We start from the raw sequence: 27,006 nt of genomic DNA on the forward strand, positions 1-27,006 counted from the left end.
TTTTGTTCTTTGAAATAACATTGCCCCTCCATTTATTTCTCATATTTTGTTAAATTATAGGGAATGTTCTTCTCTCGGTTTGTATCTTCTCCCTTTCTTTAATATGTTTTTTTATGCAAATAGAGGATTATTTAGATAGTAAGAAAATTAAAAGAAAAAAAAAAAAGATAAGGTAAAAGGGGCAAAATGGAAGATATCAAGTTGGAGGATGAAGTAGGTTAATTTCCAACCTTTCTTTCCTAGTCAATCAATTGATGTGAAAGTCTTCAATGCATTCAAGGTTAACAATCTCAATAGAATAATCTAAATAGAAATATATAAATGGGAAAAAGAATGGTAACGGGTCATGTGGTTCCTACGCCTAGACACAGGATTTTGTGAATTTACTGTTCAGCCCTAGTGAAATTACAAATCCCATTCCAACATATCCCTCTATGTGCACTCTCGTTGGTCACCATGCTGGTGCAGCCGCTATATGACCACACAACAATCTCTTGCCCTATATAAATATAATATAAGATGAAAAAAGAATGTTGTTTGGTCATGTGGCTCTAGCACCTAGACACAAAGAGCGTGCAAATTTACCGTCAAACACCTCCTAAAATAAAAAATGCACATCTATGATGATGCCCCAGTCCACTCTCATTGGCCCCCGCATTGGTGTAAGGGCTATACGATCAAGCAGTGATCTCTTACCCATAAGATAATTAAGGGCAAGAGTTCTCTATGTGGGAGCATGCTGGCCCCTGTGTGAACGTGAGGCCAATGGAATTGCACGTGGCAGCATCAACAGGGCAGTCATTACAGCCTTTCATGGGTGGTAGGGTGATCATTTTGCCCCCATGTGTTTGGGCGCAGGGGGTATACATTCCTCCATAGAGAACATTTCTCCCATATTAAAATAAACAATACAATGAGCACAAGTTGCATGAGCTTGGACGTACACTACCCCCACCTAATTCTTGTAAAGAGGAAACCATGGGAGTTATAGACAAGGTTCCCCCTCCCAAACTAACGAAAGAGTCATAAACAAGGAAAAGATGGGGGGTAGCCGTAATTGTATTTTTGCTTCGGTTTGGGCTTGGGCTTGGGCTTGGGCTTGGGCATATTGTTGGTTACTTTGTGCATCTAGACAAGCACAGCTCAATCAACATTGGGCTCCCACCATTTCAACACAATCCAAACCCAAACAGGAGGCCCATATAATCCATCTCAACCTTGGGTCATTTTGTCCAATAGTTTTACATTTTTACATAGATATAAGGGAAGCAGTTTTATCTCTCTCCTCCTTAAAACAAGGGGGCAAAGTTGTCTTTTCATATGGGAAAGAGAGAGATAGACTCATGGGAGTGCTGGCGTAGGCTACACTCCCAGACAGAGTTCTTTTTCCCTAGATGTAATCACCATAAACCAATAATTTTGCATTAAGTACAAAACCTTCATTTCCTTTTCCGAGTTGTACAGGTCTAATCCAGCTAAAGCATACCAAGTGCCTACCACTACAAACATGAGCTTGGGCTATTATTTCCCAAGTGCCACACAACTCATGGGCTGGAATTCCCAACATTGTCCAATTAAAATCGCACAGTACCTAATTGGGCCTAATCTAAACTGGCTCAAGTACCCCTGCCTGAATAGCTTAACCATATAACGGAAGAAGTGAAATCAAATCAATGTTAAAGTGGAAAGTTTTGAAATTAGGAAGGGGTGGACCCAAAAAAAAAAAAAATAATAAAGAAAATTAGGAAGGGGTTATTGTTAGGCTGTGTGGTCTATGCACCAACATTGGGTGAACTAATTCTCATTAATCCATTCCATCATGTACTCATCATCTACCATTAAAATTTTAGATCAATTTGACATCGCCAAGTATAATTATAAGGGTAAGGAAAATGTTTGAAAAATCTAAAAAAACATGAGATGTATAAAATCTCATAAACCATCAAATAATCGAGGAAAAAATTCTCATATATGGTGCAGTTAATCTAATGGTTGAGATCATGGTTCGTTATCTTGGTAATGGATTGGTCTCGGGATCGTCTAAAATTGAGCCGATTTTAGATGCATGTACCCCTACTTTTTAATTAAAAAAAAAGATTTTTTAACTTTTTTACCCTGGCCGTACAAGTGGATCGATATTGAATCGGATTCGAAATACCTTATTTTACTATTCTAGTGATCTAACTTGCCGAATTTTTACCCAGTAGAAGCAGAGGATAAGACCTAGTATCTATTGACTGAGTCTTGAAATAGATTGGATAGTTCAATCGATAACAAAATTAGTAGTGGTGGAAGGGGGATAAGAGTAGAGTTACGAGAGGCTCGGACTGAGTGCTCAACATTCATTCAATATCAAATATTAGATTGAGATAGTTGCAATCCATATAGATAACTATTTATCACTATCACATACTTTAATCTCCCATTTGTTCTAATCTTTAATTGTCTCTCAATTTTCCCTATAAAACAATCAAAAGACATTCTATTACTTTTTGATTGGATAAAGAAATTTTTCTTTTTAAAATTTTTAATAAAAATCTATTTTCTATTGACCATCCTGATCCAATCCGAAATTACGAACCATGGTTGAGATACACAAATTTTTGAGATAGACACAATATTTGGTGTCTTTTCAGGAATTTTTCTCCTCTTAGGTTCTTTGCCAGATTAGGTTTGTAGGTTCTTCTCATATGGAGGGCAGAAATGACGACTTCATCCCACCCGGACAGCGTATTCAAGTTGGGGGCGAGATCGTCATTTTCGATCTCCTATGAGAGGAACCTATGAACTTAACCGGGCAACGAACCTGAGAGGAGTTAGATTTCAAGGGTTGCCCAAACATTGGATTTGGTTTACCCAAAAATAAAAAACATTGAATTTGGATTATGACCCCATGACCCTTAAAGACTGAACCGACCTGGATTCCAATTCGATCCATAATCACACCAGCCCACTATTTTGTAATAACACGTGCGTGAAAGACTTTTCCAACACAACGGTGCGTTGACTACTCTTTTTTTTGACCTGCATCTCTCTAAAGTCGTGAGCGGTGAAAGGTCTCCAATTTGCAAGAGAAGAGTGAGACCCCGCCCCCACCGTCTGGGACCTGGCTCTTTTCCAACACAACGGTGCGTTGACTAGCCTTTATTTGACCTGCATCTTTCTAAAGTCGTGGAGATGAGCTGTGGAAGGTCTCCAATTTGCAAGGGAGGAGTGAGACCCCGCCCCCACTCTGGACCTTGCTCTCCTCCAGTCATGGCAGGAGCTGGAGGGTGTAGTGCTCGAAAACCCTAACAATAGAGGTGGGTTGGTCATTTCACAGAGGGGACCAATCCACTCTTATTTCCATACAACCCCATTCCACCTATGAAATGATCAACCCATCCCTGTTTCGGCTGATCTGGGCAAACCCCCCACCCACCCACGTTACGGTGTCCACATTCGTAAGATGCCATATCACGTGGGATGTAAATTGTGAAGTAATGAATTCCTGAGGCGCACGAGTGCAAGACGTGGTTAGTCCAAATTAATTAAAGGAGCCCCATAATGTGGAAGAGGCGTGGATTCCATCCACCTCAGATATTAAACTCCAACACCCAAGGCCCTCTAATTGCAGTCTACAGTGGGTAACTGATCTGATTGATGAAGACAATAGAATATGGCGACCAGATTTATTAAATTAGTATTTTCATGAGGTTGATAGAACAGAAATCCTCAAGATTCAACTCTCAATTTTCCCTGGAGAAGATTCACGGAAATGGGGAGGATCAAAAGATGGAAAGTTTAACGTCAAATCTGCATACCATCTCATTTGCAACCAGGCAGATGCAACTACGCCTACGGCACATAACATGGCTCCCTTATGGAAGAAAATCTGGTACTGCCCAAGCTTCGCCAAGATTCGAAATTTTATATGGAGATCATGTATTAATGGTGTAGCTACTAGGAAAATTTACATCAAATGCGAGTCCTAGTAGACCCAATCTGCCAGAGATGTAATAAGGAGGAGGAAACAATTGATCACTTCCTTTTCACATATGATTTTGCGTGGACAATTTGGTTTGGAAGCCCTCTATCTTATATGATCCCCAGAACCCATCGGTCAAACAATGGTTATCTAGCTAGGAGGTGTTTACAAAACAGCCCAAAGCACAAAGGGAGTACAATAGCGTTCGAAAACCCCCTAAAAAAAATGGCACTATAATGCACTGTGGTGCGTACAGTTATAGTGCCATGGATATGTTGAGGTGGTTTGTACTCTTGTCCATTTTTTTATGAGGGTGGTAGGGCAAATTTGTAAATAAGACAAAATAATAAATGTTTTTTTTGCTGGTCATAAAAAATTTATTTATTGATGCGTGTTTAAGATGCACTTTATATAAATTTGAAATCCAAGGAGTGGAAATAGACCAATTTGTCCGACACGTGCAAAACAAAAGACCCTTCTTGCAAGGGAGTCAGTTATACTATTATTCTCCCTTGAAATATGAGAAAAATAGACATGAACTGAGGTAGGTTGCAAGATGTTTGAATCCTGTATAATGTTGACAACCTCAGTTGGAATTGGATGATGATCGCGATTTAACATCAAGATCAACTTTTTGTTGGTGCACTCTACCATGAACTACATGCATTAGAAAGCTATGAGTAGAGTTGGTTTAAACAAACCGTTGGATTGGAATATTTTTTAATCACATGTCTAGAATGTATCCTTGGGTGTCAAGCAGAGGACAAGTGAGAAATCTGTTTTATATTGAATTAGAATATTCCATTCAAATGGTGCTCAATATAGAGGATATATATATATATATATATATATATGTTGGGCAAGAGATCGCTATCTAGTGGTGTAACACCTGCACCAGTACAAGGGCGAATGAAAGCTCACGTAGGGGCATCAACATAGAAAACATTTTTGAATTCATAGGGAGTAGAGTGCTACTTTCACATGTTCCTGTGTTTGAGCGCAGGAGCCACGTGACCTTGTAGGCATGGAGTCTGTCAGTTCTCTTAAACCCCCCAAAATGAAATTATTTCCACCCACCTAATCACAAGGAATCCCTTTTGCTGTTTTATTTATGGGAAAAGAAGGCTCTCAAGCTGCATGGTCCCTGCACCAAGATACAAGAAAGGTGAAATGACCATCCCCTTAATAATAGGAGAGCAGCTTCTATTGTGGACCGCTCCAATTCTTCTTAAAATCCTAAAACATTCCAGTTGATGAAAGAATCTTTTTGGAAACGTATTTGGCATGCTCATACTCTTCCTAAAATTAAGCTCTTTTTATGGAAGTGTTGTGCGGATGGGATTGCTGTTGGTGCCGGCCTAATTTCTAGAAATATTCCTATTAATCCTTCTTGTCAAAGATGTGGAGCAGAAATGGAATCAGTGGGTCATATATTCGTCAATTGCCCTTTTTCAAAAGCTGTGTGGTTTGGCTCGTCTCTTTCTCAAAAGGTCAATTTTCCATTGTAAGCTACTGTGAGCGATTGGCTTCAAGCATGGGATCTTTTGTTTTCTATGGATAAGAAGATGGCTCAAGATTTATTTTCTCAAGCCTCATTTTTATTATGGTATATCTGGAGAGCTAGAAATGATATTATCTTTAAAAATAGATCTTGGTCGTCGGGGGAGGTTATTCAAATGGAAGAGAAAGCTTTCACTGAATTCCAGCTTGCAAATAATCCACCTTACTCTCCTACTCATACTCTGGAACCAATTCATTTTTCAGATTCTATTTCTACTCATAGTTGGATTCCCCCTGCACCTTCTTGGGTTAAATTGAATGTTGATGCAGCTTGGAGTAAAGGATCTAAGAAAGGTGATCTTGGAAACGTTATAAGAGATCACTTTGGCCATCCTCTTTTGGCTTATTCGGTTGGTGTTAATTGTGACTCTGCTTTCATTGCAGAGGCCCTTGCTATTCAGTCTGGTATTCTTTTTGCTGCTAGGGGTGGTTTCTGGAAAGTCTTGGTGGAATCAGATTGTTATTCGTTAATTCAACAGCTATCCTCATCTGATCCGGAGCTTGCCATTCAAAGTATTCATCATGATATTGTTCAGCTTCAGAAATCTTTTGATGATTGCTCTTTTTCTTTTGTTCCAAGGTCTGCCAATAGTGTGGTTGATTCCTTGGCTAGGTCGGCCTTTTCGGTTGAGTCTCCGATTGATTGGCCTATTACCACTCTTTGGCTTCTTCATCTTTGTGAGAATGAAGCCATTGTTTGTAATGACTCTCTAGCTCAATAAATTTTCTTCTTACCAAAAAAAAAAGAAAAAATGACCATCCCATCTATGTAAAATGAAAAATCTAATCTTGTTGGATAGTCCCATGCTAGTGCAGAGGCCACGCAGCCTTGTGAGATTTTTCTCCCTTTATTTATTCTTCAGTATTTTTTTCTCTTAAAAAAAATATAGGATAATCTTTGTGTATCAAGGGAGGTGATAAATCGTCTGCACAAGAGACAAAACCCTTTCAGCCACAAAACTCGTTAATAAAAATAATTTTTTCACTACCCAAGTACAAGGGCAAAGTAGTCTTGATGCCAAGCTGAGCAAGGCAAGTAGCCTTGATGCCAAGCTTAGCAAGGCCCAAAGTCCATTTTATTTTATTATTTTTTTACTTTGATCCCCCAAATAAAAGCACCCATGTAGTTAGAGACTTAGAGCACAGTATATTTGCATTCCATAATCTAAACATGATTCCAAATAGGCTCTTACAAAAAAAAAAATTCCATATAGGCATTTTCGGATATAGGGGAAGGAATCTCCTTTTCTTTGGTTCTGTCTTGAGTTGACTCATAATAGAAGATAATCATGGAAGGGAATTTAGGAAGACAATTCCCCAAAATGGCGTCTAGGGTGTTCTATTTTCTTTTATCCCCCAAACAACTACATTGAGCTTCTTTTCAAGACTGTCAAAGATGGGAAATCCCCCTTGTTATATTTCCTGGTAGAGATTCTCAAGTTTGGGGCCACTCCAAACTATCGGTGAAATCGGTTTATCACTTCATCTGTAATGAAGAAGACAGATTGCAAGCCGCTAGAACTCCATCTTCGTCGACTGGGTGGTCCCTCAATCTCAAGTCCCATGGCCTAAGATCTGGGCTTGCAAAAGTCTACCAAAAATTAAGAGCTTCTTGTGGAAAGTAGCAGCAGGTTGCTTAGCTTCTAAAGATGCCTTGTTCAAGCGCAAAATCCTTATAGATCCTTTGTGTCCAAGATGTGGCCTTGCTCCTTAATCAATGGATCATATCCTTTTCTCTTGCCCCTTTGCAAGAGCAATCTGGTTTGGCTCTCATCTCACGATTAAGCAGCTGCCCTCTGTTGATCTTACAATCTGATAAACCCAAAATCACACCTGTCAATCGGGAGCCGCCACGTGTCCCGGCCCAAGTAGGAAGACCATCCCGAGGTTGGCCACCTTACACCTCACTTGATTAGCCCGGATGGGAAAGGACCAACATGGAAGTCCAGGTACTACGGGCTACTACCATCAACAAGGAAGTCCAAGTACTACACGCAGGCTATTACCGCCAACAACAAGATATACATCATCTCATGGGTACAGGGCACCGCCTACCAGCAACATAGTCCCAGATGGACCCATGCACCAAGGATCTTATCCAACACACTAAGACGTTTAAATGTCTATCTACTAGGAACATCTACCCTACCAGGACTCTATCTCCCATAGGGAAACAACCAACCAGGAGAAGAATCCTACTACCTAGGAACTCTATCTACTACGAGGGTTACTCGTCATCAACTGGGACTCTCCACACTGGCACACTCTACTATAAATGCGAAGGTACTCTACCCCATCGATCCATCTTGAATTCTAACTATTCATCTGTTTGCTCAGAGAGATCTAACTTAGGCATCAGAGAGTCCTAGGCCTGAACCACATCGGTTTTCCTTTGTCACCCAGGTCCTTTTGCAGGTTACGACACTCGAAGGGACCACCAGGCAATTTCTTAATGCAACAGATTAGCACCGTCTGTGGGAACGACGCTAGCCATCATACCTACTAGCTTGATTCCTCAACTACTCAATGGCACCACGGGGTAGGAAGACCGCTCCCTCCACCAACAAGGCTGCGAGGGGTAGGAATGGGTCACCTCCACCAGAGAGCTCGCGTCGTAGAGCCAATGACCATGTCTCTTAGGAGAGGGAGATCCCAGAGAACGACCAGGTTGAGGTAGTCGACCTCAACCCTGAAGTAGCCGTGGAGCTCGTGCCTGACCTTAACGCACCAACAACTGTGGGTCAAGTCAATGACTTGCAACGACAGATCCTCAATGACCAATGACTCTTTCGAGACTACTTGAGGCAGCGGGCAATGTCCCATTGCTGTAGGGTGTTGCCACCACAAAGGACAGAGCCCATCCCTCGACAAGAGAAAAACCCTAGGAGGCCACCTCCTAGGAGTGAAAGATTAGAGAGACTCGCAAGCCATGCAAGTCCCACTCGCCAGCAGGGAGATCCTTCGTAGCATCCCAAGAGAACGGCGGACCTGCCAGTACATTCAGGACGTGGGGGGACACCAACACACAGGTCCGTGGTACCCAGTCCCTAAGGTTTGATCAGGAGGTCAGTATTCCAAGGTCGACTAGGAGGAAGCCACACACCAAGGCGGAGCCGGACCTACCGAGAAGAAAGTCCCTCACGTTCACACCAGGGTTCATCACATCGTGACCACTCACCATCCCGTCAAAACTCACGACAGGAGGGAACTTCAAGGAGAGATCGAGAGCGAGGTCGCAGTAAACATCCAGCCAAGTGTGATGGACAGTCGCGAGAAGAAGAGTTAGATAAAAAAACTCTGAGATTTGGACGAGATGCTGGAAGGGCTAAAGAAGTAGACCAAGGGTGAGACGCATTCAGTACCCAGACAAACATCCATTCTCGGCAAAGATCATGGCATCCGCACTTGCCTCCTGGTTCAGGTTACCCACCTTTGAACTCTACAGTGGTACCACGGACCCTAATGACCATATCAACTACTTTAATGGGATGATGACCCTCAATGGGGGATCTGACGTGGTCTCCTGCCAAACATTCCCTGCATCCCTCAAGGGTGCAGCCACTTCATGGTTCTCCAGGCTACGACCTAGATCGATAAGTTCGTTCGTAGAACTCTGCGAGTAAAACATCACCAGCTTTCAAAGCAGCATCAAGCAGAAGAAGACCACGGTCAATCTACTGAATGTGGTACAGAACCCTGGGGAGTCCCTCAGGGAGTACGTCACCGAGTTCACCAAGGAGTCCTTGGAGGTCCGAGACTTAGACGACCAGACCCAGCATGCAGTCTTGGCTGGGGGCATCAGAGACCTAGACTTGATCAAGGAACTGGCACGACATGAGACCAGGACCATAAAAGAACTTCTGGATCGGTGCAATGAGTTTGCCAACATGGCCGAGGTACTGCAGGCTAGGAAGAAAGTGATCGAGGCCAAGCCGCAGATAATAAGAGGTCGGCGCCGGATGACTGTAAAGAGAGCAAGAGATCGAGGACCCAACGTCGACAAGAAAAGGGCGACCGCCAGTCCAGAAGGACCGACCGTTGCCTAGAGAGAAATGACCGAACAAGCAGCCCTGAGTTCACACCCCTAAATACCACTATGTCTCAGATCCTCATGCAGATCCAAGACCGTGGCCTACTACATTGGCCATGACTCATGCTAGCAGGACTTGAGAAGCGCAACCTCAACAAGTACTGTCTCTTCCACAAAGATATTGGGCATGACACAAAGGATTGCATTCAACTGAAAAGGGAGATAGAACAACTTGTAAAGGCAGGGAGCTTGAACAAGTATGTGAAAGGAGGACATGGCAGCCGTTTGAGCCAAGAAGGTAGAGGCCATGAACGAGAAAGAGAAGAGTCAAGGAGGGAAGAAAGAAGAACAGATCGAGATAAGGAGAGAGACCGCCCAGAAGAGAGGAGAGACGAAGCAGAGCCAAGTGGCACCAAGGGAGCCCCCATCCTCACCATACTGGGAGGACCTGAGCAGGAGTCTTCCAGGAAGGCCAAAACCCACACCAGGTTCGTGGGAAAAGCAGAGAAGCCAAGCAAGATAGCCAAGACCGAGACGGTAATCTCCTTCTCGGATATAGACCTGGAACGACTGAGCTTTCCACATGAGGATGCCCTGGTAGTATAGGTGGAGATAGCCAACCGACCAGTACACAGGATGTTAATAGACATTGGGGCGTCTGTGAACGTGCTTTCACTAGAGGCCTATAGGAAGTTCGGGTTTGGCGACGACCAACTCAAATTAGAGCTCACCTACCTCCACAGGTTCTTGGGCACTATAGTCTCCATCAGAGGGATAACAGAGTTGTCCGTCACCTTTGGAGAGCACCCTTGACAGATGACATTCATGGTGAACTTCATAGTCGTCAAGTCCGTGGTATCCTTTAACAGCCTCCTAGGGCGACCATCTCTAATGGCCCTTAAAGGAGTTGTATCACCCATCCATCTGAAGATGAAGTTCCCCACAGAGAATGGGGTGAGCGAGGTCTGAGGAGACCTGAAGAAAGCCAGGGAATGTTATGAGACCTTCATCAAGAAGAATAATGGCAACAAGTGTGGAATAGAAGGACGAGCTTGGGCATCTCCTCCAAGAAAACATGGATGTCTTTGTATGGTCAACCTCTAACATGCTAGGCATACCCTGGTCCATAGCCGAACATAGGCTACACATAAACCCAACCAGGAAGCCCGTCCAACAGAAGCGACAAAATTTCACCCTTGACCGACAGCAAGCCATCAAGGAAGAGGTCGAGAAGTTGAGCCAGTCAGGATTCATCAGAGAAGAGAAGTTCACAACCTGGCTCGTGAACGTGGTCATGGTACCAAAACCTAATGCGAAGTGAAGGATGTGTGTCGACTGCACAGATCTGAACCAGGCATGCCCAAAGGATGAATACCCGCTACCAAGGATTGACCTGTTGATCGACGCTACCATCGACCATGATATGTTGAGCTTCATGAATGAGGAGGATGAGTCCTATACAACGTTTCAGACAGACAAGGAGAACTATTGCTATCGCGCCATGCCGTTTGAGCTAAAGAATGCAAGAGCCACCTACCAGAGAATGGTCAACAAGATGTTCGAGGAACAGATCGAGTGCAATAGGGAGATGTTTGTGGACAGGTCGAGTGAGGAGCATAATCAAGGGTCGTGCGAGATGTTCGTGGATAGATCGAGTAATGCGGCAAGGAGCATGGCTGGATTTATGACCACCAGCCCTAAAAGTTTCCACGCATCTAATAATGAGGCCGAGCATGAGGCATTATTTATCGAACTACGAATTATAAGGGCCATCCAGGTCACCCACCTAGTCGTACGAAGTAACTCCCAACCTATAGTAACAAGGAGTACCAGGCAAAGGATGAACGCATATGACGCGAGCTCGAGGTTTAGTGGCAGAGTCTGAGAAGTTTGAGAAGTTTGAGGAGTTCGAGATGATCGGGGGAGTTTACAAAGTTTGAGATGGTTCAAGTACTGAGGGTCGAGAACGCCGCAGTCAACGCCCTATCCAGGCTCACCAACGATGAGCTCTGGAACTTGGTCCGTGCCGTGTACATCGAAATACTGCATGAGCCAACATACCAGGAGAAGCAGGTCAATGAAATTGAGGAAGGGTCAAGCTGGATGGATCTGTTGGGGTAAAATCCACACATCACCTTATATGGTTTTGATGATAACAAATAAGTTAGTTGAACTAACTTGTGTTTTACTGTATAGAGACCTTACAAGAAATAAGCATCAAGTAAGGGGGAGCTTTCATAACATTATTGAACCTAGACAAAGTATCAAAGTATGGTGTGAAGAAAAAGACTAAGAGAAGGACTGTTCAAAGACCATGATCAAGCATCTCAAATACAAGAGTTTTTATAAGCATGTGTTCAATGTTTTTGTATTAAGATGTAGTTAAAGTTTAAGTCCATTTGTAATGCACACACTCACGCATGCATACATGTAGAGTGACCCTAGGAGGTGTTTTTACATGGACCTAACCTAAGCTAATGGCCCCACACTTGTCCAAACATGGACTTAGCCATTTTCAGCAAAATCAGCTGATCCGGCATACCGAATCCTAATTCGGCATGCCGAATCCATCTTGACCTGTTTGTTTGCAATCTCAGGGTTTGCTCACAAAGAGCAACCGGAATGTGCTACATCTGATCCGGCATACCGAATTGAGAATTCGGCATATCGAATTGAGAATCCGGCATACCGAATCAGATCCAGGATACCGAATTGCAATATGTCTGTTGGGAATTAGCCATTTGACAGCGGATAGATTCCATGATCCGGCATACCGAATTAGGAAACGGCATACCGGATTAGGGCAGAATTATATCCTAAAATGGTAATGAACCTTAGATGCTTTGAACACCTTTACCTATAAATAGGTAAGCTCATTTGGACTAATTACAATCAATTAAGACTAATCAAAAGCATCATAAAGGCATTCGAACTTGAACATTCAAAGTGTTGAAGCATTCATTCATCAAAGCATTCAAGTTCACTTCCCTCTCTAGCTAATTATATTCACTTAGCATTGAAGATGCAAAGTGGAAGTTAGCTACACATTCACTAAGGTTGAGGTAATCCTTACTTAGTAAAGTTCTTTTTATTATATGTTGTGAGTCCTCTTGCTCGAAATCAAGAGTAGTTAAATGTGTTGAGTCCTCTTGCTCGTCAATTAAGAGTAGTTGGTGGTGTGAGTCCTCTTGCTCCTAATCAAGAGTTGTACGAGTTCTCTTGCTCATTCTCAAGATTCTTTTTAGTAGAATTCTCTCTAAGGTGAGAGGAGTGGACGTAGGCATATTTGGCCGAACCACTATAAAATGATTGTGTTATTTCGTAATTTATTTGATTTATTTTATCAATTGTTTTATTTCCACACTATTTTCACTAGCTTCACATATTCACCCCCCCCCGACGGGAGAATCCAGGCTATTCAGGAAGAATCGCGGTAATTCCCTAATCCTAACGAAGTAGTTCCTCCAGAATCCAATGAACAACAATGATTACTTAGGATCAGCTTGCGAATTTGTGGCACCGTAGTAGAATCATTACCAATGGCACACTGTGCACCTAAGTGCGAAAAGACAGTGCAAGCTTTGTTATGCCGAAACCTAAATGTTAAGTCAGCAACACTTCCAAATGCCACTTCTTCCCGTCGCATCCGTCTTCAGGACGATATAGTCACAGGTTTTCACTTCTCAGTGAGTGAAAGATTTGTCCCCGGGTGTATTTACATTTGGTATCAGAGCGGGAGCTCAAGACCGTGATTGTTCTCAATCCAACTAAGAGTAAAGACCATGGGATCCTCTGTCAATCGTAAGGTTGAAGGATACAATATTACGCGACCACCCTTCTTTGAAGGTGAAGGATTTTTCTATTGGAACAATCGCTTCAAGAACTTCGTTTGTGCCAGCAATATCGATGCATGGGAAGTCATCGAAAATGGACCAAATACCATAGATAAGCCCAAAAAAGAATGGACCCCTATTGAAAAAGGAAAGATGCAACTCAACTTTGTAGCTATAAGCTATATTCAATGTGCTCTAGGAGAAAAGGAGTACAATAGAACTTATATGTGTGACTCCGCTAAGGAGATGTTTGACAAGTTAGTTGTTATCTATGAAGGTACATCTGAAGTTAAACAATCTGAAATCGATATGCATATAAACGAGTATGAATTGTTTAAAATGAAAAGTGATGAAGATATCTATGTAATGTTTACTCGTTTTACTAATATTGTGAACAAGCTGAAGGGTTTAGGGAAAGTTTATTCTAATGGAGAAAATATCCGAAAGATATTGAGATCTCTTTCAAAAGAATGGAGACTCAAGACTACGGCAATCAAAGAGTCCAAAGACATAGACAAGCTAAGCCTAGATGAGCTTTTGGGATCTCTACAAACTCATGAAATGGAGCTTAAACTTGGTACCAAGGAAGATGAGCCTAAGGAACCAAAGAAGAAAGTTGTGGCTTTCAAATCTTATGAAATAAGTGACAATGAAGAAGAGCTTTTGGAGGACAAAATTTCGTATCTTACCAAAAAGTTCTCAAGGTTCCTAAAGAATAAAGGCAAGACCTCATTCAACAAAAGGAGGTTCTCAAAAGATCAGAAAGGTAAGAGTCTTTCAAAAGATGCCACTGACTCCTCTTCCAAAGATATTATTTGTTATGAGTGTAGGAAAATAGGATATTTTAGGGGAGATTGTCCCAAAATGAAGAAGTACAAAAAGGCCTACAGAGTCGAACACACACTTGATTCAAGCGATGAAGAGGAAGATGACGAAGTATCTCAAGATGAAGAAGAACAAACCAATCTCGCACTCATGGCTATTGAAGATGAAGAATCTCAAAATGAGGTAACCCCCACTTCTCCATTTCATAAAGATAAAGATTTTTTGGAGCTAGAAGAGGCTTTTGAAGATCTCTATCAAAATAGTTTGGAACTAGCAACCACTAAAAAGAATCTCTTGAATGAGATCAACACTCTTAAAGACCAAAACACATTTCTAACTTCTCAAGTGAACAACTTAGAAGAAGAAAAGGAGAATTGTATAAAGCCCTAGAGTCATTCACAAATGGTAAGAAAACACTTGATATTCTAATTGGAAATGCCTCCAAAACACCTTTCAACAAAGAAGGGGTAGGCTATGATGTGAACAAGAGTTCAAATCAAACCAAAGAGGCAAGTTCAAATAAAATAGCAAGTAAGAAGGTAAAGAAGAATAAGTATTGCAACTATTACAAAAAGAGAGGACACTCTATTGAGGAATGCTACATTAGAAAGAAAAGTTCTCAATCCAAGAACACCAATCTCAATAGGAAGACCTCAAATATTCCTTAAGTGGTTGTTTGCAATAATTGCAATAAGAAAAGACATATCATTTGGGAATATCGTCACATGGACCAATCTTTCTTTCATCCTAAAAGACCCTATAATGGTCAAAATAGGAGAAGTTATCCTAATAGGCAAAGCTCAATTAGAATCCCACCAAAAGTACAAAGATCACCTAAGAACCAAGGACCTTATAAAGCACCTCAAAGCCAAAGACCTTGAAAACCTTAATTATACACAAATTGGTATGAGAACCAAAAGGGAAATGGTAACCAAATGGTTTGGAAACCAAGAGGAATGTATGATACCAACAATTATGGACCCAACTCTTAATGGGGACCAAAATTTTATTGAGTATCTCTTATTTTGTAGAGCAACATGGAATGGTACATTGATAGTGGCTGCTCAAAACATATGACTTCCAACCCAAAGTTGTTCTCCGAGCTCAAGAAGTAAAAAGGAGGATGGGTATCCTTTGGAGACAACAGCAAAGGTAGAATCATCGGAAATGGATCAATCAAGTTTGGAGGTACAATGATTTCTAACGTCAGTCTAGTTGATAACCTCAAGTACAATTTACTTAGTGTAAGTCAACTATGCAACATTGGATATTATGTAAATTTTAATGCCTCTAAATGTGAGATCAAGGATTCAAAAGATAATGTGATTCTTGAGGGTTGTAAGAAGAATAATGTGTACACTTGCATATTTAGTGTAAATTCTGTTGATGCATGCCTTATTTCTAAATCTGATGATATTATTTTATGGCATAGAAAGTTGGGACACATTAATTCTAAGACTATTAGATCCCTATCCTCAAAAAATTTGGTGAGAAACCTACCTAAGTTGAACTTTGATAAGCAACACACATGTGGAGCATGTCAAAGAAGTAAACTTACAAAGATATCTCATAAGGCTATAAATTCTGTTGCTACATCAAGACCTTTGTAACTGCTTCACCTTGATTTGTTTGGACCTATCCAAACCACAACCCTAGGAGGTAAGAAGTATACTTTTGTAATTGTAGATGACTAGTCTCGTTTCACCTGGACCCTCTTTCTCAAGCATAAAAATGATGCTTTTGAAGAATTTGTGTCTCTTTGTAAGAGAGTACAAAATCAGAAGGGTTACATGATTACCTCTATCAAAAGTGATCATGGCGGTGAATTTGACAATAGAGACGAATTTGGGGAGTTTTGTCGAAAACAAGATATAACTCATAATTTTTCGACTCCTAGAACACCACAATCTAATGGTGTGATTGAAAGGAAGAATAGAACTATCCAAGAAACGGCTAGGACAATGCTCAATGAGTACTCCTTGCCTAAATATTTTCGGGCTGAAGCTGTTCACACAGCATGTTATGTGTTAAACTGGGTTTTGATAAGACCTATTTTGTTAAAGACCCCCTATGAACTTTTCCATAATAAGCTTCCTAAAGTTGATTACTTTAAAGTGTTTGGTTGTGCTTGTTTTATTCTTAACACTAAGGACAACTTAGAAAAGTTTGAGGAAAAGGCCGATGATGGTATTTTTCTAGGCTACTCCACAAATAGTAGAGCTTATAGAGTCTTTAATAAAAGAACACTAGTTGTGGAAGAATCTATGAATGTTAAATTTGATGAATCTATGGCAAAAGAAAACTATAAAGACCTAGAAGAAGATGATGAGGATGAAGTACTTGAAATTAGGAAGAGAGTTGAAAAAGTCACTCTAGATGAACCTAATGATCAAGTACATCAACTTCCCAAAGAAATTAGAACTATTAAAGACCACCCTCTTGACCTTGTCATTGGAAATCTTGATAAATGTATACAAACTAGGAGTAAAATCCAAAATATTTGTTCCAATGTGGCCTTCATTTCTACCATCGAACCCAAGAATATCAAAGAAGCACTTTTGGATAGTAATTGGATAATTGCTATGCAAGAAGAGCTCAATCAATTTGAAAGAAATCAAGTTTGGGACTTAGTGCCAAGACCATCTAACACCAAAATTATTGGAACTAGATGGGTATTTAGAAATAAATTTGATGAAGATAGTAATATTATTAGAAATAAGTTTAGACTGGTTGCCAAGGCTATAACCAACAGGAAGGTATTGACTTTGATGAGACATATGCACCTGTAGCAAGACTAGAATCTATTAGAATGTTACTTGCGTTTGCTTGTCATAAGAATTTCAGGTTACATCAAATGGACGTGAATATCTCATTTTTAAATAGCTTCATCAATGAAGAAGCACACGTCATTCAACCACCTGGATTCAAAGACCCAAAGCATCCTGACTATGTCTACAAATTGAAGAAAGCTCTTTATGGCTTGAAACAAACTCCAAGAGCATGGTACGACAGGCTGAGTAAGTTCCTGATAGATGATGGTTTTACTATGGGTAAGATAGATACTATTCTCTTTGTGAAACATAGAAATAAAGATATAATCCTAGTTCAAATTTATGTAGATGACATCATTTTTAGCTCTACCAATGAATCTCTATGTCTTGATTTTAGTAAGAGTATGAGTAGTGAATTTGAAATGAGTCTTATGGGTGAATTGAATTTCTTTTTAGGACTTCAACTAAAATAGACAACTAATGGGATTTTCATTAGTCAAACCAAATATCTTAAAGAACTGTTAAAGAAGTTCGACATCAATGGACAGAAGTCATCCAGTACTCCAATGAGCACATCTGTAACTCTGTCCAAGGATGAAGATGCCCAGTTGACCCAACTAAGTATAGAGGCATGATAGGTAGCTTACTCCACCTAACGGGTAGTAGATCGGACATTATGTTTAGTGTCTGTGCTTGTGCTAGGTTTCAAGCCCAACCTATGCAATCTCATTTGAGTACTGTAAAGAGAATCTTTAAGTACTTAAAAGGAACTCCAAGCATTGGCTTATGGTACCCTATGGACAATGACTTTAACCTTATTAGCTTCTCTGACGCCGACTTTGTCGGGTGTCATGTTGATCAAAAGAGTACAAGTGGTGCTTATCACTTTCTTGGATCATGCTTAGTTTTGTGGTTTAGTAAGAAGCAAAATTCAGTCGCTCTATCTACCACCGAAGCTGAATACATCACCGCTGGACGATGTTGTGCATAAGTGTTATGGATGAGGCAAGCTCTCCAAAACTATGGAGTTAAGTTTGACACTTCCTCAATCCAATGTGATAACACCAGTGCTATTAATCTCAGTAAAAATCTGATTTTACACTCTCGAGCTAAACATATTGATATCCGTCATCACTTCTTACGTGATACTGCTCAAAGAGGTGAAATTCATCTTGATTATATTGAGACCGAGAAGCAACTTGCAGATATCTTCACCAAATCCTTGAGTGAAGAGAGGCTCTGCTCTCTTAGAAGAGACCTAGGGTTATGCAATCCTTTTGATTAAAGTTTGGTTGTTCATGAATTGAAAGTATATTTTGCTTAAAAAATGAATTTTGTTCATGAAGATCGGTTTTGATTCCCTTAATTCTACACAAGCGAGTATACTTACAGTAATTCAATCTTTCTCTCTCAATCTTGGACATCTACCATTTCACACACCGGGAGCTACTCCTTAAGCCGGTGCCTCTCATAGTGTTGCACCTCAAGGAGTTATTCCCTCTATCCCTCCATTTTCGAGGATGTCATCTCAAGATCCAACTGTCCATCCGGAGTGATCTTTCTTGTTATTTCCTCCCTTGTCCCTTTTCGATAATGCCAAAGGGGGAGAGAAATTGGGAATTGGGTTTTGAATTTGAATTTGGATTTATGTTTGACTATGTTTTGCTAATGCTATGTAAACATTTTTATTTTAATTAAGTCAATGCAAGTCTTTCATTAATACAAATTGTGTTTCTTGATACTATCTTGATATTATAATATTTGGTACTAAGTTATTTGTCATCATCAAAAAGGGGGAGATTGTTGGGGTAAAATCCACACATCACCTTATATGATTTTGATGATAACAAATAAGTTAGTTGAACTAACTTGTATATTACTGTATAGAGACCTTACAAGAAATAAGCATCAAGTAAGGGGAGCTTTCATAACATTATTGAACCTAGACAAAGTATCAAAGTATGGTGTGAAGAAAAAGACTGAGAGAAGGACTATGTTCAAAGACCATGATCAAGCATCTCAAATACAAGAGTTTTTATAAGCATGTGTTCAATGTTTTTGTATTAAGATGTAGTTAAAGTTTAAGTCCATTTGTAATGCACACACTCACGCATGCATACATGTAGAGTGACTCTAGGAGGTGTTTTTACATGGACCTAACCTAAGCTAATGGCCCTACACTTGTCCAAATATGGACTTAGCCATTTTCAACAAAATCAACTGATCCGGCATACCGGATTAGGCCGAATCCATCTTGACCTGTTTGTTTGCAATCTCAGGGTTTGCTTACAGAGAGCAACCGGAATGTGCTACATCTGATCTGGCATACCGAATTGAGAATCCGGCATACCGAATCAGATCCAGCATACCGAATTGCAATATGTCTGTTGGGAATTAGCCGTTTGACAACGGATAGATTCCATGATGCGGCATACCGAATTAGGAAACGGCATACCGGATTAGGATAGAATTATATCCTAAAATGGCAATGAACCTTAGATGCTTTGAGTACCTTTGCCTATAAATATGTAAGCTCATTTGGACTAATTACAATCAATTAAGACTAATCAAAAGCATCGCAAAGGCATTCGAACTTGAACATTCAAAGTGTTGAAGCATTCATTCATCAAAGCATTCAAGTTCACTTCCCACTCTAGCTAATTATATTCACTTAGCATTGAAGCTTCAAAGTGGAAGTTAGCTACACATTCACTAAGGTTGAGGTAATCCTTACTTAGTAAAGTTCTCTTTATTATATGTTGTGAGTCCTCTTGCTCGAAATCAAGAGTAGTTAAATGTGTTGAGTCCTCTTGCTCGTCAATCAAGAGTAGTTGGTGGTGTGAGTCCTCTTGCTCCTAATCAAGAGTTGAATGACTTCTCTTGCTCATTCTCAAGATTCTTTTTAGTGGAATTCTATCTAAGGTGAGAGGAGTGGACGTAGGCATATTTGGCCGAACCACTATAAAATGATTGTGTTACTTTCACAATTTATTTGCTTTGTTTTATCAATTGTTTTATTTTCGCACTATTTCTACTAGCTTCACCTATTCACCCCCCCTCTAGGTGAATTTACAGGATCCCATACTCAACTACCTATAGAACGACGTCCAACCAGGAGACAAGGTCGAGGCAAGGAAGATCAGGATGAGAGCTGCAAAGTACACGATCGTTGATGGGGTACTATATAAGAGGGGGGTCACTGCACCACTACTTAGGTGCCTAGGACCCAAGGGAGCCAAGTACGCCCTGGCGATAAGCGGAAGCCACATGGGAGGGCGAGCACTAGCCTACAATGTCTTTCGCCTTTGGCCACAGATGCAAGAAGAAGCCATATAGTATGTCAAAACTTACGAGCAATGTCAATTGTTCGCCCCAGTACCCCATCTACCCGCCACCAAATTGACACCTATCCTCAACCCCATACCATTCGCCATGTGGGGGATGGACATCCTGGGTGACTTCACGGCAGCATCAAGGAACTGAAAGTACCTGGTAGTCGCCATCGACTATTTCACCAAATGGGTCGAGGCTAAACCACTTGAGAAGATAATAGAGAATGAAATGGAGAAGTTCATCCGTGACGACGTAATCTACAGGTTCAGGGTACCAAGGATAATAGTCTTGGACAATGGGAAGCAATTCAACAACCCAAAGTTCAAGGCTTTCTACCAACTCTACAACATTGACTATCGGCCTTTTTCAGTAGCCTACCCACAGGCCAATGGTCAGGTGGGGGTGACCAACAGAACACTACTAGAGGGAATCAAGAAGAGGCTAGAGGGAGCCAAAGAAAACTGGGTCAAGGAACTTCCAAGTGTCCTGTGGGCGTACCGAACCACAGTAAGGACACCCACAGGAGAGAGCCCATTTCGATTGGCATATGGTATCGAGGCCCTGGCACCAGTAGAGGTCTTTGCAATGTCCTATAGAGTCCTTCACTTCAACGAGGGCACCTACGACGACGGGCTCCGGGCGAATTTGGACTTCTTGGACGAGGTTCGCAAGAAGGCACTCCTAAGGAACATGGCATACCAGCAATGAACAGCCAAGTACTACAAAGCCAAGGTCAGAGAAAGGCTCTTCCACCAGGGAGACCTAGTTATAAGGAGGGCTAGAGCGTCACAGCTAGGGAAGGAGGGCAAGTTGTCAGCCAACTGGGAAGGACCCTACATAATTTCCAAGCAGATACGCCCAAGGACCTACCGCTTGAAAACTCCAGGGGGCAAGAAGGTAGACCATGCTTGGAACTCGGAGCATCTGAAGAAATACTACTAGTAGAGTAGCGGTAGTTGGCTTTCAGCCACAGTAGTTTGTAGTAGTTTGCATTGCAGTATCGCATTACAATATTCCATTTTTAAGGATGATTTGAAATTTTTTGGGATTTTGAAGTAAATATTTATTTTTGGGCTACACCGTCTACTTCTCGACCGTCGGTCGAACACTTTCAAGTATCAAGGTCAAAAGACCACCAAGGCATAAGGCCACCAAGGTCCATGGACCACCGAGGCGTAAGGCCACCAAGGTCAAATGGCCACCAAGGCGTAAGGCCACCGAGGACAAATGACCAGCAAGGTCCATGGACCACCGAGGCGTAAGGCCATTGAGGTCAAATTACCACCAAAGTCCAAGGACCACCGAGGCGCAAGGCAACCAAGGTCAAATGACCACCAAGGCGTAAGGCTACCAAGGTCCACGAACCACCGAGGCATAAGGCCACTGAGGTCAAATGACCACCAAGGCGTAAGGCCACCAAGGTCCACGGACCACCGAGGCGTAAGGCCACCGAGGTTAAATGACCACCAAGGCGTAAGGCCACCAAGGTCCACGGACCACCGAGGCATAAGGCTACCGAGGTCAAATGACTACCAAGGCGTAAGGCCTCCAAGGTCCAAGGACCACCAAGGCTCAAGGCTACAAAGGTTCAACGACTACTAAGGCCTATTGGCCATATACGAGTGACGAGCAACAACACACATAAGAGGCGATAACTCAATCATAAATATCAAAAGTAGGAGGCAACAATAATTACAAGCCAAGTTTAAAAGTTCCAAGTTCCACACGCACGAGAAAAAATACAAAGTCAAGGAACCTCCACACTCTCCCTTGAGGGAGTCACATCCTCCTCCAGAGGAGAAGCCATATCAGCCTTTGACGGGTGAGTCACACCCTCCACGGGTAGAGCAACGCCCTCCTCAGGTGGAACAACACCCTTAGGAACATCTGTAACCCTTAAAGCCACTGTGATCGACGGTATGTAGCCCAGAAACCGAGAGAGGTCATAATCAGAAGTCTCCCCAAGGACGTAGGCCGCCATGTCATGGACCCCCGAATCATACACCTCCTGGTTGTACTCGTAGAATAGATCGATGATGGCTCAAGATTTTTGAAACTCCGCCATAACTTGCTTACCAGCCTGGATCAGCTCAGCCTCATGACCCTGCCTCATGGTCTGGAGCTCCTCCTCTAAGGCATGGACCCTGGCACTCGAAGCTGAGCACTGGGCCTCCAAAGTAGCACTCCTAGAGGATAAGGTGCTGATCTCCTCAGCCATCCTCCTCCCCTGGGCGACACCTTCCTCACAAGCGACCCTCTGTTCCTGAAGATCCCTCTCCAAACTTCGCAGCTTTTGAGCCTGCTGGATCTCCTGGAAAGTGAATCGCTCCAGGCGGAGTACTACCTCAGTAGTGCACTGCTAAACCTGCAACCAAAGTCATTGTTAATAAGCCTCCAATGTACGAAGTACCAAATAGTAAGAAATCAAAAGGTACCACTTACCGAAGCAAGATCCCCGTAGAGGGACTGTAGTAGGTCTGAATGGCTCATCTCCTATAGAGCCAAACACTCAGCAGGGAGCCGGCCCTTATCTAGGCACTCCCGCGCAATGCCACCATCGGATAGAGAAGCACCCTCTTGGAGATCCTAGGGAAGAGTCAGAGGAGATAGACTAGGCGGGTCCGTAGCTGTACTAGAAGAAGAAACCACCCCTTTACCTCTGGAGGAGGGTGGAATGGAAGCGCCAGGCGCAGTAGTAGGAACAGGGGTCGGTCGTGGAAGCTTAACCCACGGGGAGGTCCTCACAGTGCCAGGAGGGTCGGGACCCCCCTTCATCTTGGCGCCCACAGCCACGACCATTGTAGGAGGGGGAGTAAGGGCCGACGAAGTAGCAGTGTCTCCTACCCTAGCAGAAGAGTCACCCACGGGAACTACGTCCTGAGCCGCATCCCTCTGAGCCACCCTCCTCCGTGAATTAGCGTAAAAAATGGCAGGGTCCGATCGCAGATCCACTGAACAACAAACAGTAGACAAGAACAAGAAGCAAGTCAGCAACAGATAAATAAAAAAGAAAAGGCTAGACACAAGTACCAAGTACAGGCACGAGAACAAAAACCTTACCAGGACTCAGCTTCCAAAGGAATAGGAAGGACTTTGAGTCCAACTCTCGGATGTTGAATAGACCACGTCCCAAACACCGCTGGAGGGAGTCGCTCTCGAAGTCATTTAGCTTAAGGGGACGGTTCACACTCTTGAGGTCAATAACCTCCTAGGTGGTCCGCAACAAACATCGAGGGACCGTGGCAAAGAAAAATCGATCCCTCCAATACTTCACCAAACTGGTGAGCCCCTCAAAGAACTCAAAGTCAGAAAGGGCCCCTTGAGGACACGGCGAATGAAATGATACCACTCGCCATCCCCCTTCCTCAATAAATAGAAGTGCGAGAACAGAGGAACAGTGGTGGCACGCCCCATCCGAGTAAAGAATACATAAAAGCCCAAGATAATCCTCCAGGAGTTGGGCATTAGCTGCCCAGGGGTGAGGTGCCAGTGGTCCAAGACCAACTCAACAAAGCGAGGGACGGGGAGGCGAAGGCCATAAGCAAAGAAAACTCTGTAAAGATGAATCTCGTCCACCCGATGGGAGAAAGCACGGTCGTCATCCCCTGGGGCGTGAAGGACAACCTCGGGAGTTATATGGTATTCTTGGCATTGGGATACTAGGTCCGAGGCCGTCAGGACGCTAGAAAATTGAGCCATCCTACTAGCAAGGTCAACAACCGAGGGCGCCTCCCCAGAGGTACTAGGACCCCTGCTAGGATCAGAGTCACCAGAGACCCCCTCCTCCTCATCGCTGACAATAGCTCTAGGAGAAGGCAATAGAGGGAGAGTATCTACAGATGAAAATGACCCTAAAGAAGGCCCATCAGAGGACCCCTCACCTCTGTGGTAGAGTCAGAGTCGTTAGACGTTATGAACAAAGATAAGGAAGGCTACTTACTTGGGTGGTACTCCCCTAATGCTAAGCTGCCAACCCAAGAGAAGAAGGAAAAGAACTACAACGAACAAGAAAGAAATCCGTCAGGTACCATAGAAAAAAAAAATGTATTTTCTGGCCGAGGTGATACCTGAAAGGCCGCAGGTGCGACCAATGAGGCTAAAGACACAAGGACCCTAGAGACCAAAGGCACAAGGTAACACAGGAGCAAACCACAAAGCTAGGCAATGGATAGGCGCGAGACCAAGACAAGCGCGAGGCATGGGCACAAGACCAAGGCTGGGCGCAAGGCTAGAGGCTAGATGCGAGGCCAAGATGGGCGTGAGGCACGAGCAAGAGATCGAAGTTGGGCACGAGGCCAAGACGGGCAGGAAGCTGGAGACGGGTGCGAGGTCGGAGATAGGTGCGAGATCAAGGATGGGCGCGAGACCAAGACAGGCATGAGGCTGGAGACAGAAGCGAGACCAAGGCACGGGCGCGAGACCGAGGTTGGGCATGAGGCCAAGACGGGCGCGAGGCTAGAGACCAGTGCAAGATCGAGGTTGGGTGCGGGGTCAGAGATGGGCACGAGATCCAGGATGGGCACGAGACCAAGGCAGGTGTGACGCATGATAGGCACGAGGTACGATGGGCACGAGGCACAAGAAGGGCACGAAGCGTGAGATGGGCATGAGGCCGAGATGGACACAAAGCGACGAGTACGCAAGGACGCAACAGGCACCATAGTTGTGATAAAGATGAATGGACCCAGGGCTAATGGCCAAGGGAAGGAGAGACTATGGCAAAACAAGAAAGCTAGAAAGAGGCCACACTGTTCCTTGTGACCCAAGAGCAAACACTTGAGGGGCACAAGGAATGGCAACAAAGTCCAAAGCAAGGGAGAAAAAGCCTCCAAGCAAAAGAAAAAGCAAAAAAGTATGAGAGAATGAGAGAAATGAAAAGTGAAGAATGAGGAGAGAGGAAAGAAGATATAGGCAAAATAAAAAGGAAAAAGGAAAGAAAAGGTAAAAAGTGCAATGGGAGGGATTAGAACCCTCAACCTCTCCCACTTGACTAAGGAATTCATAGGAACACCCTCCGAAAAGAGTTTATTTATAGCAAGCCCCTCACTGTTGCAAAAATGAAAAAACTACTCTCTTGGACACTCCTTTCCAAGAGAGTGGGGGGCAAGTGATAAACCCAAAATCACACCGACCAATTGAGAGTTGCCACGTGTCCCGACCCAAGTAGGAAGACCATCCCGAGGCCGACCACCTTACATCTCACTTGATTAGCCCGGATGGGAAAGGACCAACACGAAAGTCCAGGTACTACGGGCTACTACCATCAACAAGGAAGTCCAAGTACTACACGCAGGCTATTACTGCCAACAACAAGATATACTTCATCTCATGGGTACAGGACACCGCCTACCAGCAACATAGTCCTAGATGGATCCATACACCAAGGATCTTATCCAACAGTCTAAGACGTTTAAATGTCTATCTACCATGAACATCTACCCTTCCGGGACTCTATCTCCCGTAGGGAAACAACCAACCAGGAGAAGAATCCTACTACCTAGGAACTCTATCTACTACGAGGGTTACTCATCATCAACTGGGACTCTCCACACCGCCACACTCTACTATAAATGTGAAAGTACTCTACCCCATCGATCCATCTTGAATTCTAACTATTCATCTATTTGCTCAGAGAGATCTAACTTAGACATCGAAGAGTCCTAGGCCGGAACCACATCAATTCTCCTTTGTCAACTAGGTTCTTTTGCAGGTTATGGCACTCGAAGGGACCACCAAGCGATTTCTTGACGTAACACAATCCATAAATGGATAGAGTCATGGTCAATTTTTTTGTATGACCATCGAGGAACACTTTTACGGATCCTTCAGGAAAAGGGTACCTGTACCCGAAACCAACACAGGTGGGTAGGTAGAGAATACCTAGGGGCGTGAGACAATTCTCTGTAAGGAACTCGACAAAATAGCCCTGTAACTTCAGGAGAAGGGGTGCCTCCTCACAAAGGGGGTCACAGTGACCAGGCCCGGGTGACTGTTTACCAAAAATACAGGTCTCCGTAAAGTCGTAAGACCTACTGATGGCTCGGGCCCCCCCAGAAGGAGGCCTTCTTCGCCCTCCACCTAAGCTGCTTAGGAAAGGCCCAAAGCCAATCCCAGGGAACAATAAAGCTTCATAGGGTCTTTCTATCCTAGTGCAGGTAGTCCGCATCTTCACAGACATGTCTATTTCACCGAGGCTCTCTCCTAGATAGTGCCCAAATCATTACACCTTTCGTGCGGGTCGAAACTTACTCGACAAGGAATTTCGCTACCTTAGGAGCATTGGCAACCAAGGAGATCCTCAGGAAGTTCTCAGGAAGGCATATCAATTATGCCAAGAATTTCTTAACTCTTATCTCCCTCAAGCTGATTACTCGCCTTCTGAATCACCAAGACCATCTTCTGCCCTGAAATGGACACCTCCGGCTACCCCTGCGTTTAAACTGAACTGTGATGCATCTTTAGCCTCAAACAAGAGTTCCGGAGGCCTGGGTTATTGTAGAAAACCTAGGACCTGTAACCAGTAACTGGAGAGAGAAGAGAAGATGGAAGAAGAATTGATTGTAATGCTTGAGTTATTTAATTGATAGGTAGGCCCTTCTATTTATAATAGAGGAGAAACTTACCAAGGGACTGAAATAGGCGATGTGGGACTAAAACCCGCATAGTCGACATAATAACATAAGAATA

The 27,006-nt window shown here is 43.0% G+C and overlaps 1 long non-coding RNA gene across 1 annotated transcript; it reads left to right on the forward strand.

Annotated features, from left to right (window-relative positions):
• Positions 1-1,447: 1,447 nt before the first annotated feature.
• On the forward strand, positions 1,448-26,315 carry LOC122643024. The gene is made up of 3 exons (XR_006330149.1): positions 1,448-1,458; positions 14,600-14,606; positions 26,258-26,315. It is a non-coding gene; the product is annotated as an uncharacterized LOC122643024 (long non-coding RNA).
• The last annotated feature ends 691 nt before the right edge of the window (positions 26,316-27,006 follow it).

The sequence above is a fragment of the Telopea speciosissima genome, chromosome 10 (assembly GCF_018873765.1).
Source record: "Telopea speciosissima isolate NSW1024214 ecotype Mountain lineage chromosome 10, Tspe_v1, whole genome shotgun sequence".
Classification (NCBI taxonomy): Eukaryota; Viridiplantae; Streptophyta; class Magnoliopsida; order Proteales; family Proteaceae; genus Telopea; species Telopea speciosissima.